We start from the raw sequence: 10,123 nt of genomic DNA, 5'->3' as shown, positions 1-10,123 counted from the left end.
CAGGGTCAAGTGAGATGACAAAGAAGAAAACTCCTAAATCCCAGTGAGAGCCACTGATATTTAAATAAAATAGAAACCCAAGGCTGGGCACAGTAGCTTACATTTATGATCCAAACGCTTTGCAAGGCCGAGGCAGGAGGACAGCTTGAGGCCAGGAGTTCAAGACCACTGTGGGCAACTTAGTGAGACCTCATCTCTACAAAAAAAAAAAAAGAAAAGAAAGAAAAAAACCCCAACCAAATAAACTCCCCAACCCCCAACCTTTATTTCTAACAATTACATAGGTAATGAAGCTTCACTGTAGAATAATAAAAAATATATAGATACATAAATTTACGACAATTAAAATAATCTATAATCCCACCTACTTTTTGTTAAATTTAGATTATTTTCTAGGCATAAATATATTTAATGTGAATTTTAATTATAAAACAGAGCCATACTCTATTGTTTTGTAACTTTCCCCTCAATTAATATATTGTGCACATATTTCCATGTCATATCTGTTAAAATAAAGTATATTTAAAATTACAAAATATCCATTGATGTATATATTTATTCAATGTTTTGCTGTTAGACTCTTTTATTTGAAATTTTATCTTGCCAATATGGCAATGAATGTTTTCCTAGCTATATTTTTAAGTTCTTTATTTTTAATGATAAATTTAAAAAATAATATGGCTGGGGGTTGAGGTGAGACGACTGCTTGAAACCATGAGTTTGGACCAGCCTGAGCAACATAGTGAGACTCCATCTATAATAATAATAATAATAATAATAATAATATGGCTTCATCAAATGGTATACTTAGATTCTTATATCTTTCCAAAAGAGAAAACATTTACATACTTTTTAACGTTTACAAGTATATACATTTATTATTATAAGTTCAAATAATACAAAAAGGAATAAAAAAGTTAAAATTGTTTCTTAGTTCTCAAAATTGTTAATAATTTAATGAACATTCTTTTAGACTTTGAATGCATATATACAATGTGTGTATTTATTTTTTAACTTAGAGAGTGGACTTTTTCATGTCATTAAATATTATTTTACAGTATCATTTTTGATGGTTTCAAACTAGTCTGCATTTGTGTTACCCAAGTCAATCCCAGTTTCTGTAGCTTTGCCAAGGAAAGCTGGCCTACCCAGAACCCCTGCCAAAAGGGCAGGGTTCCCTTCCTCTCCTGCTCCCTCTCTGCCAGCCACCAGCTGATTGGAATGAGACTAGGTATAGGACACATGCACAATCACTGGATTGTCAGGGTGCCCAGTGCAAAGCCTCTGTGCAGACTGGAAAGATCTAGACCTACAATGACCTCATTGTTAGATTTGAGCTGGGAAATAACCAGAAAGTTAAACAGTTCATAGTGGATTCACAGCTTAAAGATGCATGGGGAAATGGCAAGAGGTGCCTTGAAAGGTCATAATGTCACTGAAATGCCAGGGGTTCAGTCTAAGTCACCTTTCTCACAGCACAGAAAACCAATCACTGAGACAACCAGTATTGCCAAGGAAGAAGAATTTTTATTTAGATCTTGTTAGCTGGAGAGAGGAGAGATCAGTCTCAAGTCCATCTCTTCCAACCAAATAAAATTGGGGATTGATACAGTGGTTGTATAGCAGAGTATGAAGGTAGCTATGTAGGGGAAAACAGAAATCATGGAGGGGTAAGGAAACAATCATGATGGATGAGGTGTCTGGCATCTTCATTGTCTGGATGCAGTGATCTGATGAGTTTCAGTTTCTTACCTGAGAGTCAGTTTCCTGAGGAAGGAACTCAGATAAAACAATGTAAGTTTCAAGTTTTAAGGTCAAGGAGAGTCAATTTCTGTTTATTTAAAAAACCATAATCATCAGTTCTATGGGACAATTGGGCCAGTATCAATAAAAAGGTCAGTCAACATTATGGGAACACAAGAAGTATAAGTAAGATAAGCCATGAGGTTGATACAAATATATACCATGAAGAGTAGTATTTTAGGGTATAGGCTTTGGAGTCAGATGAGCATTTGAATATTGATACTTCCCCTTTAATGCTATGTGACTTGGATTGATTAATCTTCTGAGCCATAGTTTCCTTATCAGTAATACATGGATAATTCTGTGTCTGTTACTAAGTTGTTGAAAGAATTTATTGAGATAATATAGGCAAAATTTTTAGCACAGTCCCAGACACATAGAAGCACTAAACAAAAACAGTTATTATTATAGCTATTTCTTCCCAAATATACCTTATGTTTGATCCTGTACTATCTTTTGAATCTCCTGGCATATATCAATTTATGAATATGTAATGTGGGGGCCATAGGCTCTTGGCCCCCTAAAGGTTCACTGAAAATCACTAACATGAGGCAGATTGCTCAGAAAGAGAAAAGGCATACAAATTTATTTGCCGTGTATATGAGAGCCTTCAGAATGAAGACCCAGCTACTCAATGTGGTACAGAAGCTTATAAACCATCTTGAGGTTACAGAAACAATGGGGGCTTGGATCCTGGTAAAACAGGTTATAGAAGAGGGGGAAAGAATTCTATTAAGGGGCAATGCAGGATTAACTTGTAAATAGTTCTGTTTGGAATTGAAATGATAAAAGGGTCTGCTCAGATGGGGTTATATCTTGGTAAGAAAAAACAGTTGTTCTCGGTGGGTCTGGATCTTAGGCAGCTAAAGAAACTTCAGCTTCTTGGAGGGGTGCAGGGAAGGTCAGAGAGACCTTGACGCTTCTTCAGCTCAGGATGGCAAAACATCATATTCTTGGGTATTGGTTTTTGAGCCCCAACAGTAATCAATAATTGTATGTTGAGTTCCAGGAAGTTTTCTTGTATTTAAGTCTGGATTTTTTATTGACCAAACTTCTGAAATAGCTGAATCAATTTTCTTTTTTTTTTTTTGAGGCGGAGTCTCGCTCTGCCGCCCAGGCTGGAGTGCAGTGGCCGGATCTCAGCTCACTGCAAGCTCCGCCTCCCGGGTTCACGCCATTCTCCTGCCTCGAGACTCCCGAGTAGCTGGGACTACAGGCGCCCGCCACCTCGCCCGGCTAGATTTTTGTATTTTTTAGTAGAGACGGGGTTTCACCGGGTTAGCCAGGATGGTCTTGATCTCCTGACCTCGTGATCCGCGCGTCTCGGCCTCCCAAAGTGCTGGGATTACAGGCTTGAGCCACCGCGCCCGGCCTCAATTTTCTAATCCACATTTTTTTTCTATCTTTAACGATAAAAGGAGATTCTACCTAGACTGCTTGTTTAATTTTGGGGATATAAAACTTAAGTTTTCTTTTTTTTAAGTATCCTGAAGTCTTGAATGGTTGTAAGGCTCACACAATAAAAAGGAATATTAGCATTTAAATATCAGTTGGCAACTGAGTAGGCGGTACTCTCATAGAATCGAGGTTTCTTACCTTTTTCTCTTAGAAAGTAAGTACTTTTCTTAGTAAGAATTTTCTCTTGCTGGAGTGGTACAAAGGGCGGTGGGTGGATTCAATTTCAGTCATGTCAACTTTCTTTCTATTTCCCTCCTCTCCCTACAGATAATTAAGGACTACGTGGTGTGTATAAATAGCTTCAGTGGAGAACATCCTCTTATCTTTGCCCCTCTCATCACCAAGCAGGGCCCCTAACTGATGTTGCAATTAGAGTACTGATTTAGCTCTGAGAGACACATTGCAAATAATCTGCTGAGGAGGATGGTATTTATATCAGTACTGACTGATGAAGACTTTGTCAACTGTACCTTTGGCAGATCATCTGATGGCATGCCCCTGGGTTAATCTACTTCTCATTATAAACGATGACCCATGATGATGTGTTTTCTGAACCACTCATCTTGCACAGAGTGCCACGATGTGGAACAGCCCTATGTAAATTCTGATAATTAAGGAAATCATCCAAAGTATAGGGGTCAATGAAAAAACTATAGAGGTCAAGACATTTGGTGAGTTACTAGGGCACAGTAATTTGATTTTGATTTGAAGGAATTCACATTTCTGTATTGCAGGTTTAATTGCCTATTTTGACATAGAGAAAGGAAAAAAAATATACTACTTATGTTTCCCATAGAAAGACTGGGCAATTTGGTCTGTGGCCATACCACTCTGAACGCGCCCGATCTCGTCTGATCTTGGAAGCTAAGTACGGTTGGGCCTGGTTAGTACTTGAATGGGAGACCATATGGGAATACCGGGTGCTGTAAGAAAGATTGGGCAATTTGAAGTTGCCTTTTTTCATTTCGTAGATGCTGTGAGTACTTCAAAACCACAACATATTCTCAGGTCAAGTAAATAATATGGAATCAGAAGTGCAAAGATTGTTTTGATTATTTGACTAAAGTTAAAAGCCAGTGATTTAGTACATCTATTAAAATAGACAAATATGCATATTATAATTGTGTATTATATTTATCACATAGCAATTATATTTTATAGAATATAATTGTAATTTATATAATATTTAAAAATTTTCTCCTTTGTGAAAGTAGAAATGTAGTGGAAACAGTGATAGGGAGTTGAGCTAATTCTTATCCTCACTTTGTCCTGAATGGCTAGAAGGTTGATATTACAGTGCATTAGCATAAAGATTCATCTGTGCCCTCTTCTTTGGTATGGAGTGTTGATATTTGTAATCTTTTGGGAGAGATTTGCAAACATAGTGGCATGCCCCTCCTGATCTTTTTTTTACTCCTAAACAGATTACCATTTCTAAGCCTTTCCTACCTAAAAATCTTTCTATTGACCAAGTGTGCACAAGGAGTCCAGATAATATTGCAACATAGAAAATCATCACTCAGGCTGGGCATGGTGGCTCACTCCTGTAATCACAGCACTTTGGGAGGCTGAGTCGGGTGGATTCCTTGAATATAGGAGTTTGAGACCAGCCTGGGCAACATGGAGAAATGCCCATTTCTACAAAAAATACAAAAATTAGTCTGTGGTGGCATGTGCCTGTAGTCCCAGTGACTCAGGAGGCTGAGGCAGGAAGATAGCTTGAACCCGGGAGGCAGAGGTTGCAGTGAGCCAAGATCATACCACCATCCTCTAGCCTGGGCAACAGAATGAAATCCTGTCTCAACAATAACAACAACAACAAAAAACCAAGAAAAGAAAATCATTGCTCAGTACATACTGAGCCATCCCTCTGGTGTGCACAAGGGCACTCCTCTTCCTCTCCTTCCCCCAGTGTCCCCTCGTCTTAGGATGCTACCTCTTCCTCTCCACTTTGGCTCCAGTGCTCAGCCAACCAGATCAGTCCTGTTGAAACTGAAGATGAGGGACATACAAGAAATCCTTATTTTTGAGAAAAGGGTAGAATGAAAATGGTACCTTCTGGTCCTGTCTCAGAGTGAAGTAGCTACCAAACTAACTTCTTTCACTAGTTTTGAGAAGTGAAGCCAGCTGGACTTCCTGGGTTGAAGGGGGACTTGAAGAACTTTTCTGTCTAGTTAAAGGATTGTAAACACACCAATCAGCACCCTGTGTCTAGCTAAAAGTTTGTAAATGCACCAATCAGCACTCTGTAAAAATGCACCAGTCAGTGCTCTGTGTCTAGCTAAAGGTTTGTAAACAGACCAATCAGCACTCTGTAAAATGGACCAATCGGCGCTCTGTAAAATGGACTAATTAACAGGATGTCGGAGGGGCCAAATAAGGGAATAAAAGCTGGCCACGGGAGCCAGGAGCGGCAACCTACTCAGGTCCCCTTCCATGCTGTGGAAGCTTTGTTCTTTCACTCTTCACAGTAAATCTTGCTGCTGCTCACTCTTTGGGTCCACACTACCTTTATGAGCTGTAATACTAACTGCGAAGCTCTGCAGCTTCACTCCTGAAGTCAGCGAGACCACGAACCCACCAGGAGGAACAAACAACTCTGGATGTGCCACCTTTAAGAGCTGTAACACTCATTGCAAAGGTCTGCGGCTTCACTCCTGAAGTCAGCGAGACTGTGAACCCACCAGAAGGAAGAAACTCCAGACATATCTGAACATCTGAAGGAACAAACTCCGGACACACCATCTTTAAGAACTGTAATACTCACCGTGAGAGTCTGCAGCTTCATTTTTGAAGTAAGCAAGACTAAGAACCCACCGGAAGGAACCAATTCTGGACACAGTTTGGCCCATTCCTTAAGACTTTTGTGCTATGTTGTTTCTTTATTTTCTCTTATCATAGACCCACTGTGTTGTACTTGGATGAAGAGATTGGAAAACTTTGGATTACTGTACAATCAAGGCCTTTCCCATCTTTTATAAATATCTGGACCCCTCCTTCCCTTGTGACTAGTGGCTCTGGGCAAAACGCAATCTGTATACTCATCTCAAAAATGTCAGATGTAGCCCCTGGGAGAATAAAAAAGAAAGCAGGAAATCAATATGTGCTGTAGGACAAAATAGTTGAAGGACTCTCAAAGCTCAAAAATAAGAAAAACACAGACCAATTAAAAAATGGGCAAACAACTCAAAAAGAAACTTAAATATAAAAATGCCCAATAAGCATTTGAAAAGATATTCAGCATCATTAGGAAAATGCAAATTAAAACCACAAAGAGATACCACTAAACCCAAAATAAAGTGGCTTAAAAAATTTTTTTAACCCAAGTGCTGGCCAGGCACAGTGGCTCACGCCTGTAATCCCAGCACTTTGAGAGGCTGAGGCAGGCAGATCACATGAGGCCAGGAGTTTGAGACCAGCCCGGCCAACATGGTGAAACTCTGTCTCAACTGAAAATACAAAAATTAGCCGGGCATGATGGCAGGTGCCTGTATTCCCAGCTACTTGGGAGACTGAGGTGGGAGAATCACTTGAACACAGGAGGCAGAGGTTGTAATGCACCGAGATTGCATCATTGCACTTAGCCTGGGCAACAAAGTGAGACTGTCTCAAAAAAAAAAAAAAAAAAAAAAAAAAAAAAAAATTCCAAGTGCTCTTGAAGATGCAGAGGAACTCTCTAATTTTTTTTTTTCTTTTTTCCTGAGATGGAGTCTCACTTTTATTGCCCAGGCTGGAGTACAGTGGCCCAATTTTGGCTCACTGCAACCTCCACCTCCCAAGTTCAAGCAATTCTCCCACCTCAGTTTCCCGAGTAGCTGGGATTACAGGCACCCGCCACCATACCCAGCTAAGTTTTACATTTTTCATAGAGACGGGGCTTCACCATGTTGACCAGGCTGGTCTTGAACTCCTGACCTCAAGCGATCTGCCCAACTTGGCCACCCAAAGTGCTGCGATGACAGATGTAAGCCACTGTGCCTGGCCTCTCTCTTTTTAATTTAACTATGATAGAGACAGAGCCTGCTGGTCTTGAACTCCTGGGCTCAAGTGATCCTCCTACCTTGGCGTCCCAAAGTGGTGGGATTATAAGCATGAGCCACTGTACCCAAACTGGAACTCTGTCTTTACCATTGCTGGTGGGAATGCAAAATGGTATGGACACTTTAGAAAAAGTTTGGCAGTTTCCTATAAAGTTAAAATATAGTTACCTTATGCCCCAGTAATACCAATTTTAGATGTTTATCCCAGCAAACTGCAAATAGATAGTCACATGAAAACCTGTGTGCAAATATTTATAGAAGCTTTATTTGTAAGCACCCTGTATTTGTCTGTTTTCACACTGCTGATAAAGATATACCTGAGACTGGGCAATTTACAAAAGAAAGAGGTTTAATCAACTTACAGTTCCACATGGCTGGGGAAGCCTCACAATCATAGCGGAAGGCAAAGAGGAGCAAATCACGTCTCACATGGATGGCAGCAGGCAAAGAGAGATAGAGCTTGTGCAGGGAAACTCACCTTTTTAAAACTATCGGATCTCATGAGACTTATTCACTATCAGGAGAAAAGCATGGGAAAGACTTGCCCCAATGATTCAATTACCTCCCACTGGGTCCCTCCCACAACATGTGGGAATTCAAGATGAGATTTGGGTGGGGACAGAGCCAAACCATATCACATCCCAAACCCCAATGTCCTTCAACTGGTGAGTGGATAAACAGCCTGTAGTCCATCCAAACAATGGAACTCCACTGAGAAATAAAAAGAAACTAGCTTCTGATACATGCAACAATTGGTTGAATCTCAAATGTATTACGCTAACTGAAAGAATCCAGACTCAAATAGCTATATGCCACATGGTTTCATTTATATGATATTCTGGAAAAGGCAAAGCTGGAGGAATAGAAAACACATGGTAGTTTTCAGGGGTGTTGGAGGTGAGGGAAGGAGCTGACAACAAAGGGTTGTAAGGAATTTTTAGGGATAATTGAAATGCTCTATATCTTCATGTTTCTGCCTACATGATTGTACCTGTCAGAAATTACAGAACTATACACTACAAAGGCTAAAAACTTAATACATGTAAATTACGTAGAATAGAAAACAAAATAAAAGTTATTGATAATGGCAAGTTGCTTCTTTGAGAAAACTGACAAAATAAGACACATCTCTGGTAGTATTAGCCAAGGTTGCCAAAATGAAACAGGGAGAGAGGGTGGGACATATGGGACAAGGGGCCCATCCAAAGCAGCTTCACTTCTGCTAGAACCCTAGGTTCAGGACTGTAGAGGGAAGGGGCAGTGAGTGAAGGCTGGAGAAATAACACTTGTGAGGTGAGATTAAAACATGTAAGGTCAGTTTCCCTGCTAATGAGGAGGCAAAAGGGTGATTTAACAGCAGTCTTTGAGTTTTTATGCCTCCTTGACAGTTTGATTATGGTTCAATTTAGCAAGAATGACAGCTTAAATAATCTTTAGCATATTATAATGGAGTTGCATCTATGGAATTATATGGCTTATCTGAAAGGTAAAGCACTTGTAGTGCCTTGTAAAATGAAAATGCAGCATGCGGAGGCTTGGATTGTGAATTTTATCTCCAGATCGACTGCAAGAACAAACCAGCAATCCCGAGAGGAACCACAGACCCTCTGAAAGAAGTGAACTGCTTCTGCAGGACCCGGGAGACACCCCAAATACTGTGACTGCCCCAACTGTGGAAGTGGGAAAGGGAGACCCTCCTCTCCTGAACACACGCCCGCTGGAGAAACTGAAGGTCTGTTTGCGGGGGAAGCTTCTGACTTTACCTGGACCTAAGTCAAGTCAGAGAGCTGAGCAAAATACATGGGTAGAGGAAGCAGCAGAAAGGCCCTGGGAGCTTGCTGGGTCCCCAAACAGCCCATTCCTGCCTGACACCACAGGGATCCATCCAGAGGGTGGCCAGAGGAGCAGGGGGAAAACTCCACAGGCAGAAGGAATTCTCTAGCTGAACTTTGCAACAATTTAAACAGGGCAAGAAGCCTCCTGGCCAGATCTAAGGGGAGGGGGTGAATCAGGTGTTCAGACTTCACAGGTAAGGGAAAAACTAAAGCTTTTTTCTGTTGCAGCTGAGAGGCAGATAACCTCGGGCAAGTTTTCAAGCCTGTCTCACCCTCCACCTGGAAACAGACTTGGGCTGTCGTGGGAGGAAAGGTGGGAATGAGACTGGTACTTCGGTTTGCATGGGAGCTGGTGAGGCCTGTGACTACTGGCTTTCTCCTGCTTTCCTGACAACCTGCATGACTCAGAAGAGGCAGCCATAATCCTCCTAGGTACACAGCTCCAGTGACCTGGGAATCTCACCCCCATCCCCTACAGCAGCCGCAGCAAGACCCGCCCAAGGAGAGTCCGGCCTCAGACACACCTAGCCCTGCCCCCACCTGATGGTCCTTCCCTATCCACCCTGGTAGTGGAAGACAAAGGGCATATAATATTGGCAGTTCAAGGGCCTCAGCCACTGCTGATCCCTCTCCATACTACTACAACTGATGCTTTCTGGAAAGTGCCACCTCCTGACCAGAGGCCAACCAGCACAAAAATAGAGCATTAAACCACAAAGCTAAGGACCCTCATGGAGTTCATTGCACTCTCCGTCACCTCCACTGGAACAGGCGCTGGTATCCACAGCTAAGTGACCCACAGATGGCTCACATCAGAGGACTCTGTGCAGAAAACTCCCAGTACCAGCCCAGAGCCGGGTAGACTCACTGGGTGGCTGGACCCAGCAGAGAGACAACAATCACTGCAGTTCAGCTCACAGGAAGCCACATCCATAGGAAAAGGGGGAGAGTACTACATAAAGGGAACATCCCATGGGACAAAAGAAT

General features: G+C 41.6%; 1 pseudogene; it reads left to right on the top strand.

The window, feature by feature from the left end:
- The first annotated feature begins 4,074 nt into the window (after positions 1-4,074).
- On the top strand, positions 4,075-4,193 carry LOC119623910 (5S ribosomal RNA; annotated as a pseudogene).
- The last annotated feature ends 5,930 nt before the right edge of the window (positions 4,194-10,123 follow it).

Source organism: Chlorocebus sabaeus, chromosome 11, assembly GCF_047675955.1.
Source record: "Chlorocebus sabaeus isolate Y175 chromosome 11, mChlSab1.0.hap1, whole genome shotgun sequence".
NCBI classification, from domain to species: Eukaryota; Metazoa; Chordata; class Mammalia; order Primates; family Cercopithecidae; genus Chlorocebus; species Chlorocebus sabaeus.
Note: the sequence above shows the minus strand (reverse complement) of the source record. Positions and strands in the feature narration are given on the sequence as shown.